At 38.1% G+C, this 26,794-nt stretch overlaps 1 protein-coding gene and 1 pseudogene across 1 annotated transcript in view; one reads left to right on the top strand and one right to left on the bottom strand.

The window, feature by feature from the left end:
- The first annotated feature begins 17,241 nt into the window (after nt 1-17,241).
- Nucleotides 17,242-26,794, top strand: part of Olfr91 (olfactory receptor 91) — a 40,147-nt gene continuing 30,594 nt past the window's right edge. The window contains exon 1 of the mRNA XM_017317477.2: nt 17,242-17,258. The gene's annotated coding sequence lies outside the window, so the exon portion shown is untranslated. The remainder of the gene's footprint in view (nt 17,259-26,794) is intronic.
- Gm19807 lies at nt 18,674-19,324 on the bottom strand (annotated as a pseudogene).

Below are 26,794 nucleotides of genomic sequence, written 5' to 3'. Positions count from 1 at the left end.
CTATCTATCTATCATCTATCTATCTATCTATCATCTATCTATCTATCTATCTACTGATCTATCTATCTACTGATCTATCCATCTATCTATCTATCTATCATCCATCCATCAATCTACCTATCTCTGAGTAGAAAGGAAGGGAATTAATTTGTAAGGAGGGAGGGATGGGAAGAGAACAGCGAGTGGGGATGTGATTGTGATATATGGTGAATTAAAATGTATTGTGAAAAGAAAAAAGGAAGACATTAAAATGCTATGGTCAAGCTCCTCTGATGATATCCAGGTCAAATGACCTCTAATAATGGCAGAACACTCAGTTTATATGTTTGCAAAGGGGCTGGTTCCCACATGGTTGCCATCTAGGTGTCTTTATATAACTCCATCCTTGGCCAGTGTAGCATAATGTGTGAGGGTTTTTTAAAAACCCTTTTGTCATTTAGTGCTTTTAAAATAAAATACCTATTTTGTAGTATGCCTTATATGTGTACTATAAATTTACTATAAATAAACTATAGTTTATTACCAAAACTAATTAAACTGATTTTAGAAAATGTGTTGTTATATCTGGTCTCATGTGATAGCATTAGATGGGATTGGGTGTTTTTGTAAGTGTGGAGCTACAAATTGTTTTATTAATCATTTTATTCACATACATTTCAAACTATATCTCCCTTCCTGGTTTCCCCTCCATAAACCCCCCCCCCATCCCATCCTCTCTCTTTCCCCTCCACTTTGGCTCTATAAGGGTGTTCCTCTAACCACTCATCCATTCCCACCTCATTGCTCTAGCCCTTATGCTGGGGCATCAAGCCTCCACAGGACCAACCCGCCCCACTTGATATCAGATAAGGCCACCCTCTGATACATGTGTATCTGGAGCCATGGCTCTCTCCATGTATACTTTTGGGTTGGTGATTTAGTCCCTGAGAGCTCTGGGTGGTCCAGTTAGTTGATATTGTTCTTCTGGGGTTGCAATCCCCTTCAGCTCTTTCAGTCCCTCCCCTAGCTCTTCCATTGGGGTCCCTATGCTCACTCTGATGTTTGGCTGTGAGTATCTGAATCTGTATTGGTAAGGTGCTGGTAGAACCTCTCAGGGAACAGCCATGGCAGGTACCTGATGACAAGTGCTTCTTGACATCAGCAATAGTGTGGGGATTTGGTGTCTGCACATGGGATGGATCCCTAGGTGGGATGGCCTTTCCTTCAGTCTCTGTTCCTTTTTTTTTTTTTTCTTTTTTTTTTTTTCTTTTTTTTTTTTTTTTTTTTCTTTCCATTAGAAAGGAGATTTCTGGGTTAAAAAATTGAGAGATGTGTGAGTGGCCCCATCGCTCAACTGGGGGCCATGCCTATCTATTGGAGGTGGTCTCTACAGATTGTATCTCCCCTTTATTGGGTATTTTGGCTAAAGTCATTACCATTGGATCTTGGGAGCCTCTCATTTCCCTGAAGTCCGGGAATTTCTAATGACTATCCCCAGTTCTGTATTCCCCATTGCTACATGATTCCATTCAATTTCCTGACCCTCTGTACTTCTCTCCTGTCCCTTCTAATATCTTACCCTGCCCTCCCTTTTTTGTTCCTCCCCTTCTCTCTCCCTCCCATGCCCTTCCCTACCTCTACTTCCTGTGATTATTTTGTTCACCATTCTATGTAGTATTGAGGCAACTACACCTTGGTCCTTATGTTTAGAGAGTTGTATTGTGGGTATTCTGAGCTTTTGGGCTAAAATCCACTTATCAGTGAGTACATACCATGTGTTTGTGTGTGTGTGTGTGTGTGTGTGTGTGTGTGTGTGTGTGTGTGTGTGTGTCTGGGTTATCTCACTCAATGATATTTTCTAGTTCCATTCATTTGCCTGCAAATTTCATGAAGTCATTGGTTTTAATAGCTGACTAGTACTCCATTGTGTAAACATACCACATTTTCTGTATCCATTAATCTGTTGAGTGAAATCTGGGTTCTTTCCAGTTCCTGGCTCCTATAAATAAGGCTGCTATACTCAGTAGAGCATATGTCCCTACTATAAGTTAGAGCATCTTTTGGGTATATGCCCAGTAGTGACTTAGCTGGGTCTTCTGGTAGAGTTATTTCCAATTTTCTGAGGAATTGCCAGATAGATTTCCAAAGTGGTTTTACCAGCTTGGAGGAGTGTTCTATCTCCACATCCTCGCCAGCATGTGCTGTCACCTGTGTTTTTTATCTTAGCCATTCTGATTGGCGTGATGTGGAATCTCAAGGTCATTTTGATATGCATTTCCCTGATGACTAAGGAAGTTGACCATTTCTTTAGGTGCTTCTCAGCCATTCAGTATTCCTCAGTTGAGAATTCTTTGTTTATCTCTGTACCCCATTTTTAATAGGGTTATTTGGTTCTCTAGAGTCTAACTTCTTCAGTTTTTGTATATTTGGGATAGTAATCTTCTATCGGACATAAGGTTGGTAAAGATCTTTTCCCAATCTGTGGGTTGCCATTTTGTCCTATTGACAGTCCTTTGTCTTTTGTCTTACAGAAGCTTTACAATTTTATGAGGTCCCATTTGTCAATTCTTGATCTTAGGGCATGAGCCATTGGTGTTCTGTTCAGGAAATTTTCCCCTGTACTAATGTGTGTCAAGGTCTTGCCCACTTTCTCTTCTATTAGATTCAGTGTATCTGGTTTTATGTGGAGGTCCTTGATCCACTTGGACTTGAGTTTTCTACAAGAAGGTAAGAATGGATCAATTTCATTCTTCTACATGTGGACTGCCAGTTGAACCAGCACCATTTGTTGAAAATACTGTCCACTACATGGTTTTAGCTTCTTTGTCAAAGATCAAGTGACCACAAGTGTGTGGATTTATTTCTGGGTCTTCAATTCTATTCCACTGATCAACCTGTCTGTCTCTGTACCAATACTATGTGGTTTTAATCACTATTGCTCTGTAGTACAGCTTTCGGTCAAGAATTGGTGATTCCCCCAGAAGTTCATTTATTGTTGAGAATGGTTTTCACTGTCCTGGATTTGTTGTTATTCCAGATGAATTTGAGAATTGCTCTTTCTATTTCTGCGAAGAATTGAGTTTGAATTTTGATGGGGATTGCACTGAATCTGTAGATTACTTTTGGTGAAATGGCCATTTTTACTATGTTAATCCTGCCAATCCATGAGTATAAGAAATCGTCCCATCTTCTGAGGTCTTCTTCTAATTTTTTTTTTCTTAAGAGACTTGAAGTTCCTGTCATACAGATCTTTAACTTGCTTGGTTAGTGTCACACAAAGATATTTTATATTATTTGTGACTATTGTGAAGGGTGTTGTTTCCCTATTTTCTTTCTCAACCCATTTATCCTTTGAGTAGAGGAAGGCTGCTGATTTGAGTTAAATTTATATCCAGCCACTTTGCTGAAGTGGTTTATCAGGTGTAGTTCTCTGGTGGAATTTTTGGTGTCGCTTATACAAACTATCATATCATCTGGAACTTTTTCTTTTCCAATTTGTATCCCTTTGATCTCCTTTTGTTACCTAATTGCTTTGGCTGGAACTTCATGTACTATATCAAATAGATAGGGGGAGAGTGGGCAGCCTTGTCTAGTTCCTGATTTTAGTGGGATTGCTTCAAGTTTCTCTCCATTAAGTTTGATGTTGGCTAATTGGTTTGCTGTACATTGCTTTTGTTATGCTTAGGTATGGACCTTAAATTCCTGATCTCTCCAATACTTTTAACATAAAGTGGTGTTGTGCTTTCTCAAAGGCTTTTTCAGCATCTAATGAGATGATCACATTTTTTTTCCTTTGAGTTTGTTTATATAGTGGATTACACTGATGGATTTCCGTATATTGAACTATCCCTGCATCCCTGGGATGAACCCTACTTGATCATGGTGAGTGATCATTTTGATGTGTTCTTGGATTCAGTTTGCAAGAATTTTATTGAATATTTTTGCATCAATTTTCATAAGGGAAAGTGGTCTGAAATTCTCTTTCTTTATTGGGTCTTTGTGTGTAACTGTGGCTTCATAGAACAAATTGGGTAGTACTCCTGTGTTCCTTCTATTTCTATTTTGTGAAATAATGTGAGAAGTATTGGTATTAGGTCTTCTTTGAAGATGTGATAGAATTTTGCACTGAAACCATCTGGCCCTAGACTTTTTGTTGTTGTTGTTGTTGTTGTTGTTGTTGTTGTTGTTGTTGTTGTTGTTGTGTAGATGGTTTATCTGATGCTGTGTTTTTGTTTTTTTTTTTCTTTAAATCTGGTATCTTTCTAGAAAATCCTCCATTTCATCGAGATTTTCAAGGTTTGTTGAGTATAGGCTTTTGTAGTTGAATCTGATGATTTTTTGAACTTCCTTCATTTCTGTTGTTATATCTCCCTTTTCATTTCTGTTGTGTCCGGCCAGCAGATCACAGCCTGGGTTCTAGCCTGGAAAGGCATTTTGGAAACCTGGAAGAGAAGAGGGGCTAGGCGATGAGAGAAAGAAATGCAGCTAAGACAGGCAAATTCTGATCAAAGCTCAATTTTACTGTTCCGCACACAGTTATGAAGCAGGGGAAGGGGGCCCGATTCCCGCCAAATAATCTCGGAGTCCAGTAGCAGCATGACCACGTGTATGGCTCCAAACAGCAAAGCGGCAGGCTCCAGCAGTGGCCATGGCAGAACGATTGAGCGGGAAGCTCCACCCCTGAGCAAACCGGTTTCAGGCTGGGGGAGGGGAGACTACACATTTCCAATTTGCTTAATTTGGATAATGTCCCTGTGCCCTCTAATTAGTTTGGCTAATGGTATCTTGTTGAATTTCACAAAGAACCAACTCCTAGTTTTGTTGGTTCTTTGTATAGTTCTCTTTGTTTCTATTTGGTTGATTTCAGATCTGAATTTGATTATTTCATATGCTGTCTACTCCTCTTGGGTGTATTTGCTTCTTTTTGTTCTAGGGCTTTCAGATGTGCTGTTAAGCTGCTAGTGTATGCTCTCTCCAATTTCTCTATGGAGGCACTCAGAGCTGAGTTTTCCTCTTAGCACTGCCTTCATTGTATCCCATAAGTTTCAGTGTGTTGTGCCTTAATTTTCATTAAATCCTAAAAAGTCTTTAATTTGATTTCTTTCCTGACTAAGATCTTGTTGGGTAGAGAGAGTTGTTCAGCTTCCATGAGTATGTGGGCTTTTTGTGTTTTTGTTGTTATTGAAGGCCAGTCTTAATTCATGGTGGTCTGATAGAATACATGTGATTAATCCAATGTTCTTGTATTTGTTGAGGCTTGTTTTGCATCTGATTATATGGTCAGTTTTGGAGAAAGTACCATGAGGTGCTAATAAGAAGGTATACTCTTTTGTTTTAGGGTGAAATATTCTGTACATATCTGTTAAATCCATTTGGTTCATAACCAAATGTTAGTTTCACTGTGTCTCTTTTTAATTTCTGTTTCCATGATCTGTCCATTGTTGGGAGAGGTGTATTGAAGTCTCTATTATTGTGTGAGGTTCAATGTTTCCTTTGAGCTTTAGTGCATTTTGTTTACAAATGTGGGTACCCTTGCACTTGGGGCATAGATGTTCAGAATTGAGAGTTCATCTTGGTGGATTTTTCCTTTGAGTATGTAGTGTCCTTCCCCACCTTTTAAAATAACTTTTGGTTGAAAGTCTATTTTATTGCATATTAGAATTGCTATGCCAGCTTGTTTCTTGGAATCATTTGCTTGGAAATGTTTTTTCCAGCATTTTACTTTGAGGTAGTGTTTGTCTCTGTTGCTGGGATGGGTTTCCTGTATGCAGCAAAATGCTGGGTCCCATTTATGTGCACAGTCTCTTAGCCTATCTCTTCTTGTTAGGGAATTGAGTACATTGATATTGAGAGATAGTAAGGACAAATGATTGTTGTTTCCTCTTATTTTTGTTGTTGGAAGTGGAATTATATCTATGTGTTTCTCTTCTTTTGAGTTTGTTATGAGAAGATTAATTTCTTGCTTTTTCTTGGGTGTAGTTTCCCTCCTTGGAGTTTCCCTTCATTATCTTCTGTATAATGCTGAATTAGTGGAAAGATGGTGTTTATATTTGGTTTTGTCACAGAATATCTTGGTTTCTCTATCTCTGGTAATTAAGAGTTTTGCTTGGCTGGCATTTTTGTTCTCTTAGGGTCTGTATGACATTTGTCCAAGACCTTCTGGCCTTTAGAGTCTCTGATGAGAAGTCCAGTGTAATTCTGATAGGTCTTTCTTCATATGTTACTTGACCTTTTGCCCTTACTGCTTTTAATGTTGTTTCTTTGTTCTGTGCATTTAGTGTTTTAATTATTATGTGATGGGAGAAATTTCTTTTCTGGTCCAATCTGTTTTGTGTTCATGTATGTTAGTGGGCAGCTCTTTCTTTAGGTTAGGGAAGTTTTCTTCTACAATTTCATTGGCGATATCTACTGGCCCTTTGGGCTAGAAATCTTTCCTCTCTTCTATACCTATTATTCTTAGGTTTTCTCTTTTCATTGTGTCCTGGATTTCCTGGATGTTTTGGGCTAGGAGCTTTTTGCATTTTGCATTTTCTTTGACTGTTGTGTCAATGTATCTACTATGCTCGAGATTCTCTCTTCTATCACTTGTGTTCTGTTGGTGATGCTTACATCTGTAACTCCTGCTCTCTTTCCTATGGTTTTCTTTAATATCTCTATTTCTATTTTTAGATCCTGGATGGTTTTGTTCAATTCCTTCACCTGCTTGATTGTATTTTCCTGTATTTCATTAAGACACTTAGGTGTTTCTTTTTTAAGGGCTTCTACTTTTTTACCTGTGTTCTCCTGTATTTAAGGGAGTTATTTGTGTTTTTCTTAAAGTCCTCTATCATCTTCATGAGATGGGATTTTAAATCTGAATCTCAGTTTTCAGGTGTATTGGGGTATCCAGGGTTTGCTGTGATGGGTGAACTGAGTCAGCAGTACTTTGGTGTCATGAATTGGTTTTCCAGAAGTAAAAGGGCATTGTACCCTTTTTTTGAGTGAAAAAAGGAGAGGAAGATGGATCAAGTAAAATTTGGGATAGGAATAAATATGACTTTAAAAGTGTCCATTGGACTTACAAACTTTATATGCCCCAGTACAGGGGAACGCCAGGGCCAAAAAGTGGGAGTGGGTGGGTAGGGGAGTGGGGGGGGGGGTAGGGTATGGGAGACTTTTGGAATAGCATTGGAAATGTAAATGAGGAAAATACCTAACTAAAAAATATTTTTTAAAAGTGCATGAAACTCTCAAAGAATTAATATAAAGAAAAATAATAAAGTGGATTAAATATAACCTGCATGACAATCTTATCTTTAGGCAGTACTTCTACTAAGAGATCGGGGACTTTGTAGATTCTATCCTAGCTAAATGAATTTATATATGTAGCTGTCCCCCTTTGTCCATAAGTTAGGATTTTACTCAGACCTTCCTTGTAGCATTTTAAATATAAACTGTGCTCATGAAGAATGAAGGTCAACTTCTTAGCTGTAAATCAAATTGACGAAACAAGAGTTTTGCAATTTTATAGTATCTCAAAGAGGTCTAACAAAATTGTGACTAGTGTTTAGTTTCTGCTCAGTATAAAAAGGTGTCATCCATCCCTTAATTTTTCCTCAGTCCTCAGCATAAAATATTACTTTGGAGAAAATATTTTAACTTATTATTTTCCACCTGTGGTAAATGGCCACATTTTCCTCTCTTGGAATCTAAGTAAAAAGAACAGATGTGACTGCATTCATACTATTTATCATTTTTCTGGAAATCTACTTCATATCAGAGTATGAGCAGTCAGCCTCTGCTTTTTTAGTCTTCAGAAACAACATTCTTTGCATGTGCCATTGAAATGGTCCTGGGATGACTATTCTGAGGTACACAGAGCGTTCAAACTTCTACATTGCTGCTCAGTCTCTGGATACTGTCTCATGGAGCCCCCAGGGAATTTCAAGATTAGACATCACACTGTACACCACCCTAAATCAACAAAAGTACTTCTCCCTGCACATGGTAATTTCTGGGGAAATCTGTGTTCAGGGTCTTGTATCATTGAGTACTAGAACCATAAGAACCTGTCTTACACTTCTCACTGACTTGAAACAAGGTTTGTTCTGTAGCTTGGAATCTTTCACACCTGCTTGCTCTCCTCACCCTCAATGATTACCTGCTATAGGAATATAGCATATTGCTTAATATTTTGGCTATTTTCTTCTGTTGATTACGTTGAGGCTCCTTCTAATTTGCCATTTTACTCCTAACCTATACATCACTTTTATTTATCACCTCCCTCACTGTTCTCTCTCTTCCTGTGGCTGGTTCCCTTCTTTCTCCCACACAGTACCCATTTCTCTCCTCTTCATGCCCCACACATTCCATTACCCTCTTTTATGCTCCATCTTTTTCCAACTTTATTTTTATTCCTCTCCTCTCCTAATGCCTTTGCTGATTTCATGTCCTACATATATATCACATGGGAAAGTTTTCTCTCATTTATACTATATTGCTCTTTTTCCATTCTTATTTCATTCTTTATTTTTCCATGTAAGGCTTGGTGTATTTGTGGACCTTGTTTCCTACAATATGTCTTTAATTATTTTTATTTAGTGCACGTGAGTGTTTTGTCTGAAAGTACCTTGGTGTACTACTTGTGTGCCTCGTACTCTTTAATGGAGGCCAGCAGGGGTTGTAAAATCTCCTGGAACTAGAGTTACAGACAGTTGTGAGATGACAAATGAGTTTTTAGAATTGAAGACAATACTCTGGAAAAGCGCTCAGTGCTCTTACCATTGAATTCTGGTCCCTCTATATTCCTTGCATCTATTATTGTATCTGCTTTATAGTTGCATTCTATCAGCATATATTAAAACTTCTGATGCTTTCAAAGGGAGAAGAACATTGTGCTGAACATTTCCAACTTTATAATCATGGCAGTACTTTGTCTCAGACAAGAGAAAGCCAAAATTTTTATACAAAAATAGTTTGATTTGACAGCCTGGGCTGTTAGAATCAAGAATCTGTCAAATGTTTGCATCCTTGGCCTTTCTAAATACCTTCTGGCTCTCTGGATGGTTCTCTTTTGCTCTGCTTCTCAACTTTTCCTGTTACTCACTTACCAGGTTGTGGCAGTTTCTGTCTGGTGCACTCTATATATACTAAGTATATATAATATACATTGCAAGAGCCTTCCTAGTCCTAGTTGTAGAGCTTGATTATTTGGGCTTCCTGTGCTCTTCCACTCATCACCATGAAGCTCCTGGTATTCTCTGTATTTATTTATGTCACCGATATCCTGATCTCTTGCTGTAAGTAATGATTCTTACTTGAGTTTAAATTTTGTGGTACAATATAAACACCTTCTCCTATGGGTCATGAATTTAGGGATGCCTAAATACCTATACTTTCATTTCACTTATTAGTACCTGATTACATCTGCATGTTTACTTTAAATGATTTTCTTCATGTAAATGATATGATAACATGTAAATGATAATAACAACCACAATTTTTATAATGTTTATATGCATGAGAACTCATGAATGTCAATCATATGAGGATATTTGGGCCAACTTACAGGGCCTAAACCTGAGATAGGATTGATTAATTCAAATAAGAACAGATGTTCAAGTTTTAATAGCACCATTATCATTGTAAAGAAGAGTTGATATTTCATCTGTGACTGTCCTTACTCATTTCAGATGCCTACAAAGAGAGATCAGTCGATGAAAGCACCAATTTGACTGGTGAGGAACACACAGAGACTACTAAAGAGATAGAATCTACTGAGCAACTCAAGGACTCTGAAGAAATCTGTGGGAGTTGTGAATATTGGAATAATGAAGAAATGTGAGGCTTCTATTGTGCTGCTTTGTTCTTCATGAAAGTTTAAAGCCTTGGCTAATGTTAGCTTTCAGAATATGTGTTATGAACAATCTTTTGTTTTCTGTTCCTTCCTGTATGTGCTTTGGCTTAGCATCTAGTTCAGTGACCTGGACTAGGTCAATGCTGTGTGAATTTGTGTTCATCATTTCCTTGCGAGAGAAGCTGGGCTACTTGAAAATGTTAGAAGAAAAGTAATGCCCACTGTCTCATTCTGAAATATGTAAAATCCAGGCTAAATTGGCTCTGCTCCAGACTTCATACTCAAGTATTTTGGGTGAAAGAGGAAGGCCTATCTATCTGCTTATCTATCAGTCTGTCTATCTATCTATCTATCTATCTATCTATCTATCTATCTATCTATTTACTTACCTAGATGCCTATCAATGTATTTATCTATCATCAGTCCATCTATGATCTATATATCATCTATCTGTCTAAAATCCATCCATCCATCTATCTATCTATCTATCTATCTATCTATCTATCTGTCTGTCTGTCTGTCTACTACCATCTATTTATTATCTATTTTTGTGACAGAGTCTCAGAATTGAGCTCATAAGGGCATTGAACTCTTCATTCTCCTACTCCATCCTCCTGAAAGTTGGCATGGCAGGCCTCTACCTTAAGATTATAATGAATTTTATCATTGAGCGATGAAGGCCCATGATTGTTTTACTTCTTCTGAGTTTATACGATCTAGTTCTTTTTAAAATTAGAAAAAAATGAGAAAGCATTATGGTTCAAAGGTTGTGGAACCTTCTTAATTTATTTTTTTTCTTTTATAGGTTTACATGATATCTTTACAAAAGACATAGGTAATGAATCCTTTTATTGTGTCTTCAAGTATTTAGGAAGGTGGCTACTTTAATAAAAAAAAATGTTTCTGTATTTTCTAGTATTGAGACCAGACGAGATCATATGTAATTTTTATTTCCTCTAATGACTTATCCTGATGACTGTGTGTCATTTATCTATAACGTTTACTTTTGTACAATAAATGATGTACAATAGCAAATCAAAAATACCCAGTGGTGGTTTGCATGTTTGGACTATGGAATGGCACTATTAGAAGGCCTTGTTGGAGGAAATATGTCACTGTGGAGATGGGCTTTGAGGTCCTCCTCCTAACCTCCTGAGAACCAGTGTTCTCATGGTTGCCTTTGGAACAAGATATAGAACCCTCGGCTCCTCCCATATCATTCCTGCCTGTAAATAGCTAAGCTCCTGCAGTGATGATACTGGACTGAACCTCTGAACCTGTAAGCCAGCCCCAATTAAATGTTGTCCTTTATAAGAGTTGCCTTGGTCATGTTGTCTGTTCACAGTAGTAAAACCCTAAATAAGAAATACTCTTTTAGCTATATGCATTGGGGGGGATTTTTTTTTTCTTGTTTAAAAAAATCTATTGGAAAACCCTAACCATTCCATAGTACGTACCTTCTTGTGTCCTTCTAATGATTCAATTTTCTATCTGCTTACCTGGAAGATCATTTTATTGTCTTAAAATTTATCCTAGATATCAGGCATATTAATAAATGCATGGCTGTTTCAACATGCATGAAACAATCACTACTATTTCATTGATTTAACTTATGAGTTCCATTATGAAACTTATGAGTTACCTGTAGTGAGTTAGATGTTACAGGGATGAAATAAGCCTCTGAATCTGCTACTGTTCTCACACAGTACACCAGTCTTTGGTGGTCTAAGAGACAATCTTGTAATCAAGATATCCAGTGAATTCTGAGTTTTTACCAAACTCTCAAAACACTGGCTTCAGAAAGGTTCCCTCAGTGACTGTCCTAAATGAGACAAATAAGATCCCTCTTCAGTGCTGTTTGGAGTACTGGTATGTATGTTCAGTGCAGTAAAAGCTAAAATATGGTCCTGCAGGCTGATTTGCACAGATTCTGAGTTCTTTTGATGGAGTGAAAGAAATTTTATTTTTAAATTGTGGTACATTTAGAGAGAACAGAGAGTTTACTGAGAATATCACGCTTTATCTGGAAGTTTAGAGGTCACAAGAATTCTGCTATTTGTAAAGATACTTCCATAAACAGTATTTCCAAAGGCATTTTCCATCTGAATACTAGATCACTGTGTAGTCTGGCATAAAAAGATGTGAATGACTAGGAAAGGATTACAGAATCACAGGTTGCCCTTGAATTTACATTTGCCATTGATATAATGTATCAGGCCATACATAGCAGCCTCTCTCCAGTTCTGTTTATGTACCAACATGGTAAAATAGACATGCTTCTCTGGATTTAAATACCTTGGATGAAGATGCAGCCTAAACTTGAAGCAAAAGAACCATAACATCAGTTAGAATAATAATAAGTGTTACAACATTTATAGTTTGACCATGATGGAGATTAACTTCAATTTTTTTCAAAACACATTAATGAATTTTTGTTATAATCATTATAAAGCTAGCATAAAAATCTCTTGATGAAATTTATTTACTTTAAAGTACTATCCTTTGGTGACTATACAGCTTCCACATAATTTTTAACTTGCTTCAAGGAATAAACATTTGCGTTATACTTCAGTGCTGAAATATATGGAAAACTAATGGTACGGCAATAATGAAATGCCTAAACTTATTGACCAATTAACGTGTTTTGAGGTTCATCCAAGTTCTATGAAATCAGAATCTCTGCTAAAACTATTTGTAGTTCAGAAACGTTTTTGACTAATTTGTTTTTTTTTTTTGTTGGCAACAAATGTTAATTTATATACTTCTGTTGTAAATATAAAATGATAGCAATTCAGAGAAATTTTAGTACTAAAATCAGAATTACACATGTACTTTTTGATCCAGTAGTCCTATATCTTACAGATATACTGAGAAATATATGAGTAATATATACACAATAGTACATAGAACTAGTGGAAACATTTCTAGTAAGCTCCTTGAACATTTTGTTTTAATGCTAATACTCCAGTTGTTTAAGTTGAATTAATTCAACTTAATACAACTAACCCAGTGAAGCGTTTAGAATATTTTTTTCTAAAACTGTTAGTTATTTTCCAAATACTGCATTGATATTCTTGGATGACAATTCTTCTTCTGATTTTACTGGAAACCAAGAAAAAGCAGTTTGTTGGAGTATGAATTTAATGTTATTAATTTGCTAGTTACATATTTACTTAATTAGTGGTAGCTGTATATCATATGAAATAAGGAGTCAATATATTAATTACTGAGTCTCTTATGAAAACACATAAGCTTGTGCAATATCCATTGTTCATCAGAAGTAAAATAGGTAGTGTTTTAGAAATACTGATTTTAAAAAGGGCAATGACTCTTGTTCTATAACAGCCTCAGGAAAGTATAATATGTTCTGTATTGTAAGATAGGTAAGAAAACACTGGATCACCATTAAAAAAGGCTAAAACTATAAGGTTAATTTCCACATCATAATTTATTAGACCATGTCATTTTTGATGTGGCCCAAATAAGTACTCACACATGGAAAAATAATAGATTCCCTGAAGTACTGTTTTTAATATTTTACTTTACACCACAGAGTAAACTCATTTCAAACAACTGTTGCACTGTTTTTCCACGATGACATGACACAAAGCCATGATACTGCGTGAGAACTAGTTTGAGAGTTCTATGGGGAAGAACAATGATTTTGGGGAGGAGGTAGGGCAACAGGAAGTAAAAAGAAATTTCTGGTTTTAGAAAAGTATACCACATGGTAAATATTAAGGATCTGAAGAAAGCTAGTCATGACAATATGATTAAATTAATAGTTGTCATGAAAAGTATATGTCGTGGTTTTAAGAGGAATGGCCTCCACGGGCTCAAAAATTGGAATACTTGGTCATTAGAGAATGAATCTATTGGATAGGGATTAGAAGTAGTTTTTCTGGATTAAGTGTAGCATTGTAGGAAGAAGTTTCCTACTTCCAGTGGGAAGTAGGTTAGGGGTTTCAAATGGTCAGCTACCTCGCCAGGACCATGTTTGCCTATGTGCTTCTGTACTAATAATGGATTAAACCTCTGAAACTTTAAGCATGCCACAATAAAAAGACTTCTTTTAGAAGAACTGCTATTGTCATGCTGTCTCCTCTCAGCAATAGAACACTGACTAAGAGAGAAGTTCATATGACGATTGGGGGATTTCAGTGACAGACCAACCATGTTTATTGTTGGTGAATTGAGCAATTAGAGAGTTTGGGTTAGGAAAGCAGTTGAATGTTTTAATTGGGGTTTAGTGGGTCACACTAGTTCGATCAGGGAAGATAGTGGTGCTGAAAGGAATGTACATTATGAGCCATAGCCTGGCTCAAGAGGTTTCAGAGAAGTATATAAATAAGTGGCCTACAATGCGTTCTTTAGATACTTTGTAAAAGAGTTTGGCTATCTTTTGTTCTTGTCTGAAAATTTTGCCTAAGACTAAATTGAAGACTTTTGGATTAATGACTTTGGAAGAGAAGTGCTCAGAGCAGCAAAGTATTGATTCTTTCACGCAGGTTATTAGTGTGACGCTTACACAGACCTATAATGAAAAGGAGCAAGCTGAAAAAAAAATACAAAATGTACAGTTTGAGGGAAAAGGGATCAATAGGAAATATAATAAAGCTAAGTCTAGTTCCTTTTTTTAAGATTTATTTATCTATTTTATGTATATGATTACACTGTAGCTGTCTTCAGACACACCAGAAGAGGGCATCAGATCCCATTACAGATGGTTGTGAGCCACCATGTGGTTGCTGGGAATTGAACTCAGGACCTCTGGATGAGCAGTCAGTGCTCTTAACCTCTGAGTCATCTCTCCAGCCCCCTAAGTCTAGTTCTTAATGAGATAGAAGACTTTGTTCTTGTTGTTGTTGTTTTGTTTTGTTTTTGTTTGTTTGGGGTTTTGTCTAACGATAAGCAGAATAAACAATTCTAACACAATTTCTAGTAAAGCCAAACTTAAACTGTGAAGGAAACTTTTAAGAACAGAAAGTTGGTAAAGATGTATTTGAAGGCTGGGGCCACATTCTATCATCAACAACTAGAAGAATTTGCCATCTTTTACCATTTAGTTTTGGCTTTATAGTCAAAGATACAAGAAAAGATTTGTAGAATCTCTCCTCTACTGCTAAGTAAAAGTGTTTGATGCCAAGCACCTGTAAGGGTTATTCTTAATGTTTGGAAATTAAGTGAATCAAACTTCACAGGAGGAAAGTCTGTGGTCTAGAACACATGAGAGAGGTTGAAGGAAGACTTGGGGAATGTGATATGCCCTTTAAAAATACATCTCCATAAAATACTTCCTTAAACTATATTCCCCACTATGAATTAAACAGTAAGTTTTTTAGTTAACTTACCACACACATGATCCAAACTCTTGTCAACAGGGGCAACAAATAGAGAAGATGTATTATTCAGTATACCAATATTTTCAGAGTACACAAAAATAAATGATTCTTCTGGGACAGGTGGTAATGGCCCACAATTTTATTCCCAATACTTAGAAAGCTAAGGCAGGTTGGTCTTTGAGCCAGCCTGCTCTACAAAGTGAATTCCAGGACAGCCAGAGATGTCCTGAGGTTCAATTGGGACACAAAATGCAAATTGATGTTCTTCCTCTTAGCTCTCATAGTCATCTGACCTTTCATGACTCTGATGGATATGTACCACCCAAATTAATTATGCCCTTCCTGAGTGAGTCCTTGGGGGAAATGCTGAGTACAAACCCAGGAATTCCATAAAATACTTAAAGTTGAAACGTCTTCTTTTTCAACTCCCTTGACTGTTTGTTTTCCATATCAGTGCTTTCCTCATGACACTGGCTCACAACTACATCAACACTGTGAAAGATTTCCTAGGAGATCTGCTCCAGAATCAAGGACATTCTTGAAGTATAAGATTAGTATTGATATTCAGGGCTTGATTCAAAGACAAAAGTAAGGCTCTTTCTAAAAACAATGAGTCTTACAGTGAAAGTAATTTTTACTAAATCTCAAGAACAGTTTTTTCAACAACAACAAAAAAAAAGCCTTGAAAAATATAGTTTGTAAATATGATTAAAATAAACGTAGTAAGAGAATGCAATTGTATTTCTTTTATATTTGTTCTATGGAAGGAAACATCTCACTTTTAGCAAATGAAAGACAGAAGTAGTTTATTACTTGAATCAGGCATCAAAAAATAGTATGTATCTAATGCTCGAAGGGACAGATTTATGTGTAGCATGGCATTTTCCCATAAAGTGCATGTGTCGGGCCGTGATAGGTAGTCTATTTTGGCTGAATGAGGCTTGCTCCAGCAACCCAGTAGAAAACTCCATGGGACAGAAAAGCTAGCCATGTTCCCAGAGTCAGCTGCCTGACACCACAGAGCCCCCAACTCCATAATTCTGTGACTATAAGTCACAATGTCCCAAGCTTCTGGCATTCTGGCTAGTCTCCATCCCCACAGTTACCAGACTAGAGCCAGGTATACTCCTCCCCACAGTTACCTGATAGCCCAGACCACTATAAAAGGACCTGTTCGGCCCCTCCTCACTCTCTCTCAAAGCTCTCACTTTTCTTACTCTCATCTCTAGCCCTCCTTCTCTCTCTCCCTTTCCCCCCTCTCCACCTGGTCATGGCCGGCCTCTCTCTCTTTCTACCTTCTCTCTTTCTCTCTGCCTTTCTACACTAAAGCTCTAAAACCATAGACTTTCTCTGCTCATCAAGACCTGCCATGCTTGGACAATGGGATAGGCTTTTCCTTAACGAGCCACGTCTAATCTCCCACCAGAAGGTCTTCCTGTGTTCAAACCACAGACAGGACCAAGAACTCTCGCCTATGTGAGAACCATCCAGTCGCCCCTCTCCCCCTGCCCTTTCCTCCCTTCGGCCCCAGGGCTGACCGAGCCACCCCTGGGGCCCCCATTTGTTCTCAGCTCCTCTATGGTATCCAGCATGGGATGCTGGAGACAGAGAGCCTGTTATCTAGGACTGCCCCTGTCCACCCCTGAGGGCTGGGTCTGTAGCTTCCCACAGCCAGACACCCACCCCGGGGCCGCATGGAAACTGTGTGGCAGCCCTTCCAAGTCTGCCCGACCAGAGCACCGAAACTCTGGTGGGAGGCGGGTTTTCTCCTTCTCCCTCTTTCCCCCATGCTCCCTGCCCCACATACATGCAGACTGAAAACCTTAAAAATCAACTATACTTATTTGAGACTTACAAAGAATGAAAAACATTCACCTTTATTTAGTATTTTTATCAAATTATATCATGTTCCTAAAATTTTAATAAGATATATGTTTATAGGCTGGTGAGATGGGCCAGCAGGTACAGGTGATTGCTGAAGAGAATAGTAACCTTAATTTAATTTTCAGGACACACATGGTAGAAGAAAAGAGCTGACTCCTAGAAATTTTCCTATGAATTCTACATGTGACTCATTATAGAACCATGCATCCCACAAAAGAGTGAGTAAAATGTCATTGATATCATTAAGATGGCTATTTAGCTTAGGATGGAAATTTTGAGGGATTAGAATTCCCACTCCTAGGTGGATTTCTGAGTTTGAGGCCAGCCTGGTCTACAAAGTGAGTTCCAGGACAGCCAGGGCTATACAGAGAAACCCTGTCTCGAAAAACCAAAAAACAACAACAAAAAACAAAACAAAACAAAACAAAATTAAAGCAGGCAACAACTGACCACACCCAAAGAGGCTGTTGGCTCCTCTTTGGAAATAATAGTGTGTAAAACTTCCTTAATAAACCAAAACCAAAGTCAAATCCAAACTACACATATGGGGACATTGCAACAAATTCTTCTATATATGGAAAATATCTTTTCTTTTCTTTTCCTTTCCTTTCTTCTCTTCTCTTCTCTATTCTTTTTCTTTTTCCTTTTTTCTTTTCCCTTTTTTATTTTTGAGAAATTCAGCTGGTGTCCTGATAGTACATACACCCTATTATCCCAGCACTACACATTCAACAGATTTTTTTTATCCTCTCACAAACAAGCTCTAATTGAATATTACAATTAAGAGTTCTTTCTTGGGTGGGGCTGCAGAGATGGCTCAGTGATTGATTAAGAGCATTGACTGCTCTTTCAGAGGTCCTGAGTTCAATTCCCAGCAACCACATTGTGGCTCACAACCATCTGTAATGGGATCTGATGCTTTCTTCTGGTGTCTCTGAAGACAGCTACAGTGTACTCGTCATATATGTGTGTGTGTGTGTGTGTGTGTGTGTGTGTGTGTGTGTGTGTGTGTGTGTGTGTGTAATAAAATAAAAGAATTCCCACTCCCCCAAAATCCGTCAAACTCACCATGTTTACAGGTTTTGAAATTGCTCCGGTGTTAGGACTTCTCCTCAACATCTAAGCTCAAAACAATTTTTATATAAGCAGCACCAGCTGTGAGAAGCAAATATTTCTTCAGCCATACTACTAACTTTAACTGAAAATCTTAACCATCTTTCAGACATGTCTGTAAGCCCACAGAAAACACAACCACCAACTATGGCCCACTACTCAGTTAAAACTGTACACTGGGATCAGTCACATCCATAGAGACAGGATCACCAGAAATGGCCATAGATAATACATCTGAGTATGATCAAACATGCTAACATAATGAGTTGTCACAGTATATCTTTTTTTTTTAATAAACCAAAAGGAATTTATTTACAAAATGCCTTACTTCAACAATAGTTACAACCAAGAAACGGGGTATCAAGCAATAATGACCTAAGAGACTCCACTAATGGTATTTAAGCTATTATGGCCAGAGTAGCTTCTCTTGCTAGCTAGAAAGATGTCCGTTTGAGTCCTCCACTTGCACAATGGCATCACTGAACCAAAGGGGGCTCTATGTACAGCAGACACATGTGAGTTCAGCTGAGTCACGGGTATTTTGGCTTCCCTTTTCTCCTCCCTCGTTAGTTTCCTACTTTTCTCCTTCTCTGTTGGCTCCTTCCTCTTTTTCTCCTCCACTACCAGCTCCTTTCTCAGCTTCTTCTTCTTTATTGCCAGCTCCTTCCTCTCCTTCTTTGTCCTGAATACTGATGGAAACTGCTTTGTTATAGCCTTCCCGGTTCCGAGCAATTTCAATGGCAAAAAAATTGAATCCTGGGTGCAAAGATGGTGTTCTCTTCAGAGTAGCCCTGGAAACAATCCAGTCGCAGTAAAGTCCCGTAGTTATAATCTTCTACGATCCCTTCAAATTTTAAGCAGAATGGTCTCCACTTTTCTTTAGCTGATTCTGATTTGAGTTCTTCTGGGTCCAATACATCTACCCTGAGTGTCTCAAAAATCTCACGGAATGGAACTCAGATTTGGTCATCTACTTTGGTGAGTTTCAGAAACTGTGGGTCAGCTGATGAATCAGTTTATAATAGATTTCAGCATGCTGCATTGCTCGAATGGCTCAAGCCATTTCAATATCAGGGCCGTTGCCATATGACTCCGGAGAGTGAGAGAGAGCATGGGCTATGGACAACGCTTCCCCAGAGACCAGCTCTTCACTTTCGCCAGCAGCATCCATGTTGCCTCTAGGCAAGTGCGGCTTTCCTGTCCCGGAAGTCGTCACAGTATATCTTAAAGCTGAAAGGATGAAAAGAAATTTCTCCACTCTGGAGTTAGCTAAAACATCATTGGGCACTGTGATTTTTAAGGACCCATATTCTAATAAACCTGGCATTAGTGATTTTGGAGCATAAAGTTTCTTTATTTGGGCTTCAAGAGTAAATACCTATGGGCTCCAACAACTCCAACAGAAATGACAGGAGCTTGCATACAACTGTTTTTTCTAACTTAATAACATCCAATCAACAGTTTCAGCAGCCATCCATCGTGTGCAAAATATGTGCCTTAGTTAGGGTTTTACTGCTGTGAACAGACACCATGATCAAGGCAACTCTTATACAGGACATGATTTAATTGGGGCTGGTTTACAGGTTCAGAGGTTCATTCCAGTATCATCAAGATGGGAGCATGGCAGCATCCAGGCAGGCATGGTACTGGAGGAGCTGAGAGTTCTACATCTTCATCTGAAGACTGTAGGTGAAAGACTGACTTCTAGGCAGCTAGGATAAGGGTCTTAAGCCCACACCCACAATGACACACCTACTCCAACAAAGCCACACTTCCAAATAGTGCCACTCCCTGGGCCAAGCATATACAAACCATCACAATATGCAAGTCTCACTCAGGTGAAAAGGCCAAGAATGTGATGTCTGTAGGCAATGAAATGAAAGTAAACTAATATTCTTAAAATAATCAACTATTTCCTTAGTCCTTGGATCCATGGGAGCAGAATATGCTTTCAAAGACAAGCCCATGGAAAATGCACTCCTTACGATGAGACTGAATACTTCTCCAAAAGATATGGCATTGCAGAATACTTATTCACACTGTGAACTCTTGAGATTGTGTGTTTTACAAGAATAAGCTCTTTCTAGATATGGTGTGGCTCAGTCCAAGCACACACACATCATTAATCCAAAAGATTTCTGCTTATTATAAGCAAAATTATAAAGTCAACCATGTGTCAAGAGGCAGAGTAAACAACAAATTGAGAGCAAACAAGGGGGGGGGGGAATGAGTAAGAAGACAACAGGAAAATGAATAGAGATAGAGAAAGAAAGTATAAGTGAGGGCTATTCAGTTTGAGGGTGTTTTTTTTTTTAATATGGTGTGAAAGAGGAGACGGTTTTTCTTTTGATACTTCAGCTGAGGAAGAAGGTTGGCTGGATGCTTCCTCTGCCTCTCTGATCTAGCAGCCTTTCACCCCATTATCTGACTCCCAGATCTTCATTGGTAAAACTAAATGAGATTTTGCTTTTTTAAAAAATGAATATTAACTAGTATGTTAATTAGTGTACCAATTTAGTGGGTCCAGTTGGCATAAATTGATGGACCACTGTTTCACATAATAAAGAATGATGGATACCTGAAAGGTATTATTGTACAAAACACAAACATTTCAAGAGATACTGCTTTGAGCAGCATAGTGCCTTGAAAAGCATGAATAAAGGAGATAGGGGAAGGTAAAACCCAGGATGTACATATGTATAGCTGAAGATACTAGCAAAGAAATAATTTAAGAAAGATGAAAGAACTCTGTGAAGCCATAATTTAAGAAAAATAGTCAGGAAACAAATATATTTTTAAAAATGCCATTTATAGAAACTGAATATTTTTCTACATGGCATTTTAGTACAATGATTTTCAATAAAGGAACCTGTGAGCCCTGCAGTCAGTTCAGTGTCACTTGTTATTTGGAATGCCTAAGGACTGAGTATCATATGTTTACCTACTCGATACATTTTTAAAAGAACCAAAGCACCAAGGAAATCATAAGGGGAAATGACATGCACACATCATACCCTACTTTAAACCTTCCAGAACACCAAGGACTGGTGCTAAACAACTACAAATACCACAGATGAAGTAGAATCCTTCATCCCAAAGACTTCTCTTCAGTTACAGAGTGCCAAATGCTTGAAAGTCAGTCTTGCTCAGTCTTTCCCTTTCCCTTACTATTTTGGAAACATCTCAAGATTTGGAGAAGCACTAAACACTATTCTTAAATTCACTAGGGAAACATGATAAATACCTGTTTCGTTCCAAATAAGCAATGTGCCAATGGGTCTGAATGGGGGATATTGTGGATAATATGGCAACTGTGGCTTTATGAAATAAATGTGATTACAAAGGTTACATTAAGAATAATGAATGACTGCCAGGCAATGGTGGCACACGCCTTTAATCCCAGCACTTGGGAGACAGAGGCAAGCAGATTTCTGAGTTCAAGGCTAGCCTGGTCTACAGAGTGAGTTCCAGGACAGCCAGGGCTATACAGAGAAACCCTGTCTCAAAACACACACACACTCTCTCTCTCTCTCTCTCTCTCTCTCTCTCTCTCTCTCACACACACACACACATACACACACACACACACACACACACACACACACACACACAAAGAATAATAAATGACTAACACACTTACACATACACCAAAAGAAATCTCCAAGTCTCTGTCCATCAAGGTCCTATTAGTTGCAGTACATAAGCTATAGATGTAAGCAAATCTAATTTCAGAGTACCAGCTAGTTTTGAGATAGAACTTGATTACAGACTAAAACATAAGCCTAATGAAAATCCAGACTGAGAAACTATGTTGTTTGTGGGTAATCTACCCTTGATATTTCTGGAGAATTCATTAAACTTATAGAAAAATCTCCAAGCATGGATATAGAGGCTGATTTTCTATAGTATGGAATGAAGAGAAGCTAAAATTTGTCTTGCTGCAAGACGGAGTTACTATGGAAAGGATTCAGTGAACTAGCATCACTATATACAACACTCCTCTTGACTTTGGTTCTTATAGTTTTTCCACCAGCTCTTTGCTATTCCCTTTGGGTGTTGAAGGATGGGGGCTGTGGTTCTCTTTTTGTTTGTTTGTTTGTTTGTTTGTTTTTGTTTTGTTTTGTTTTGTTTTTTCGAGACAGGGTTTCTCTGTGTAGCTCTGGCTATCCAGGAACTCACTCTGTAAGACCAGGCTGGCCTCGAACTCAGAAATCCGCCTGCCTCTGCCTCCCAAGTGCTGGGATTAAAGGTGTGCACCACCACCCGGCTTGTGGTTCTCTCTTAAGACTGAGAGGATAATAGTGAGACTTCATTCCATATAATATAGTGATCATGGACACAATTGTTAATCCTTAAATTGTCACAAAAGATAGTCAAGAGTATATGACCACAGTAAACTCATAGGAAGCCCAGTATGCATAGGTGTCATAACTAACAGGGTGACCTTCCCCATGAGTGCCTTTATCTCATTAAAAGCACATGTAATGTTAGTTTTTTTTTTTTTTTTTTTTTTTTTTTTGGACTAAAGCACAGCACATGGAACCATAAGATTGGGATAAACATGTCCTAAGCCATTATGCTGTGCAATCCTCTTTTCATGAATGCTTTTTCTCCTGATATACCTGTTTATGACATGCCTAACAAATGAGCTTATTGTATTCCTTGTAGCCACAGGTAAACACTGCATTAAAATAGTCCATTTAGGTGTATCCAAGAGCAAATGTAATCAATGTACAAACATAGGTACTTGTTTGGCAGTTGTGAAACTGGAATATGGTACCTATAGCCTTTCACTTTCAAAAGGCATATTAGAAACAAAATTTGAATCTTCCAATTATGTTTTATTCACAGACTTCAAAATTTGAAGAGGCAGAAGAGTAACATTCTAGTCAGCTGTTTTACAAATAATCATTAGCTAACCAAATAGAGAACTAGGAACAAAGGATCACACACACACACACACATGCACACACACATGCACACACACATGCACACACATATACACCACATAGACAAACACATGTAACATTCACATAGAAATTATCTGGAAAAGAAGCTCAAGGTTTTGCTGTTATTTTGAGAGTTTGGATAGTTAAATCTCTCATTAAGTTAGCTGCCAGAGAATTAATTTACATTTATAAAAGCATTTTCCTACTAAACCATAGAATGGAATAAAGAAAAAATTGGTATAATGTGAAATAACTTTTGAAATGTCTACTGTTGTTATCAAGGCAATCTACATCCCCTTAGTTCTTTCCAAGGGCAGTGGTTGAATCATTAATCAACAATGCCTGAAAATATTCAATCACTAATGTTGTAGGTACCAATGACACTGCACAGCGAGGGGTCAGAAACCCTTAATGTTTTCCTATAACTCCTAGATTTTGAAGGATGTGATGTCAGGGCAGCAAGCAGAGGAAAACTCCACAAAGTATGAACAACACAGGACATATAGTCCTCATGGTCCTGTCTCTTTAAGTCACACCCATCATTATAGTGGTAACCAGTAGGCTGCTTTCTATGAGTTATAAAGCTGTTTTGCTCTTTCTCTTTCATAGCTTTCAACAATCCTGTAGTTTCTCAGCCCATAAGGTTACATATTTCAGCTTGTCTTCTGTAACAGATATGCAAGCAAGGCAAGGGCAAGCAGGTAAAGAACAATAACTTCCTTCTTCTATGTCCTTGGCATGAGAACAATAAAACAAATCCAAGACAGTCACAGACAATATTTGCCCAGATCTATAAAGAAATCTCTCAGCTAAAAGCCTCTACTGTCAATGCCAAGAAGAAAACCAACCATCATTCTGAGGCTAATATGGTTATGGTATTCCACATACAAAACAAAAACCGTGCTTCCATGTCAACCCAGCCTAGCATATGTCCCCATGCATTCATTCCACAGCAATTTATTGTCCATGCTGGTGGACAATTGCTGTCTTTTCTACACACAGGCCTGCCGCAGACCATCTGGGTCCCTGTGTCTGCGTGGAACGGGGTCTCTCGACGCGGGTGGGCAAAGCGTGGATGAATGACAGACAGACACACACGCAGGAGAGTTTGTGTGGAATCTGAATGTAATTTTTCAAATCGAACATCAGACTTTTTATGCAGAAGACAACAAGGTAGTTGGGTGACATACCCACAAGGTACAAATTAGGTAACTGGATGCTTAATGACTCTTACACAGAACAGAGGAAATGAAAACGCAAAGATTGGCAGGAACTGGGCAATAAAATAACTGAGACAGAGTCAGCCCTATCTAAGGTCAACTATAGTCTTAGAAGCCAGGTGTGAGAACTTTTCACTCCTAGGGCAAGGGCTTTCACACCCAAGTCATGGTTCTAACTAGGGAGTTCCGTTCTAGCTAACCATCTCATGAATAATGCAATACTCTAAAACCACAGCCGGATCTACTTCCTAAACCATTGTAAATTCCTGTATATAGGTGTAACTCAGCTATAATTCTAAATATCTATTCTGTTTTCTCCTACGGTCAGAAACTTCTTTCTTCCTTAGTGATGGTAAATTCCTGTGAAGGGCAGTGACCTAACTTTTACTCAAAGAGATAGTGTAATACCAGGGGCAGTACTGAATTCCAAGCCCAAGGTCTTGCTAAGGACGAACTAGGACTGTTGAAACACTGGCGGACAGCTTTAGCTATGTCAGAATTCAATCTTAAGAGGCACTTATGATAGGAAAATATTGAAAGAGAGCATGTGGATCCATACACTAGACTAACGCAGGAATGGAACACGGGAATGAAAAATTACTGTATGGGTAGGGAACGCTAGACTCCAGGAGGAGAGCTTCCTTGAAACTCTTTTGCCTCATGAGTGACTTTTAAGCCTCTCGGCTTGTCCAGTTGACTCGACCAGAGAGCGTAACACAGGCCATTTATTCTGACCTTTATCTTGTGAGAACTTTCTGTGAACTTACATATAATACTCCAACTATAGTATCAGGACTCCTGATCTTGAGCCTATCGCATAAAAACAATATCTACACCCTAAAGTTCCTCTCAGTCCATGTCACCTGCTTAAATTTCTTCTATAAATACATAACAAATAAAATCAAATTGAATTCAAACTTAATTTTACAACAAGAAATGTAGATTTAGTGGTTTTGAAAAATATCTCCATATAACCCAAAATATCCACATGAACAGGGCTGCTAGGAGGCTGGTAATGGAATATGGTTATAGCAGTAGCGGGTCCTCAGGTTCAGTAGCATCAGAAATGACAAAAGAAGCAGTTGCTGCCATAGTCTTTGAAAAATAAGACAGAAGATCTTCAGCAACATCTTGACAAGATATTGAATGGGAGCACTATTGTGCACATTCACAATTGGAAAGCCTTAGTCCTCACCCAAAAGATTGAGAGAAGCACAGGCATATATAAGAGAAAACCCCTGAAATTCTAACAAGTGGCCTGTTTTGCTTCCCCGAAATAAGTATGTAATTGCCTTCTCAAACATCACTTACTGATGGTAATAATGTGCTTGTGTGCAATGTTTATAATAGACAAAAGAATGAGCTTTTTAGGAATATTAATAGAGTCTACTCTACTTACAATGATCTGTCAAATGTGACATCATGATAGCTCAATAAAAGAGTTTCTTCCATAAGCCATATGGCATGAGCTGAATTGCATAGATGAAGAAAACAGACTCTTAAAAGTTATCACAGATGTTCTTGTGTGTTGGCATGAATTGACTCTCACATGTATACCACAATCAAAATAATTGTCATTATACACAGATAATGATTTAAATTAAGAATAGAGATACAGTCAGGCATAATCAAGAGAACAGGAAGTTTAACCTGTATGGATCTACAAATGTGTATCTCATAGAGTAGATATCTATTTGCATTCTACAACAAATTTTAAATACAAAAATTTTTACTTACACCAAGAAAGAAGGAATGTAGAGTAGGAGTGCCGGGAGTTCATAGGGACAAGTGGAAAAACAGGAAGCACACAGGATTCAACCCCAATACTAGGACAAGAAAGACTTCAGTATTTCATGTTATAACACAGTATGTGTAGAGTACACCAATCAGAAGGTGCCACGAACTGGTAAGTGAATAACAAGACAGATTGAGAAGCTGAGCAAATGAGAATCAGCCGCATCATCAGATGACATTTAGAATGATCATGATTTCAAACATTTGACAGATTCTCGATTCTGATGACACTGGTACCAATCAAGCCATTCTCTAATGAATATAGTCTGCCTTTCTATAGTTTGAGATGTAGGAATGTTGTGCTTATAAATTATTTTACATGTTGGAGAAGTCCACACAGTACTTCTGATATCTGCACTGTTCCTTTCAAGACATAAGAAATTAGAAACTTAGAGAATTGTAGGTTATATTCAATTTTTTTGGTAACTGTGTGGTTACCTGCCATGTTGGCAACCATACCACATGTAACCTTGAGTAAGATAAAGCATAATGGCAGCAACCGTATAACACCTATGTCTTAGTCAGGGTTTCTATTCCTGCACAAAACATCATGACCAAGAAGCAAGTTGTGGAGAAAAGGGTTTATTCAGCTTACACTTGCACATTGCTGTTCATCACCAAAGGAAGTCAGGACTGGGACTCAAGCAGGTTAGGGAACAGGAGCTGATGCAGAGGCCA

Source organism: Mus musculus, chromosome 17, assembly GCF_000001635.26.
Source record: "Mus musculus strain C57BL/6J chromosome 17, GRCm38.p6 C57BL/6J".
In the NCBI taxonomy this organism is placed as follows: Eukaryota; Metazoa; Chordata; class Mammalia; order Rodentia; family Muridae; genus Mus; species Mus musculus.
Note: the sequence above shows the minus strand (reverse complement) of the source record. Positions and strands in the feature narration are given on the sequence as shown.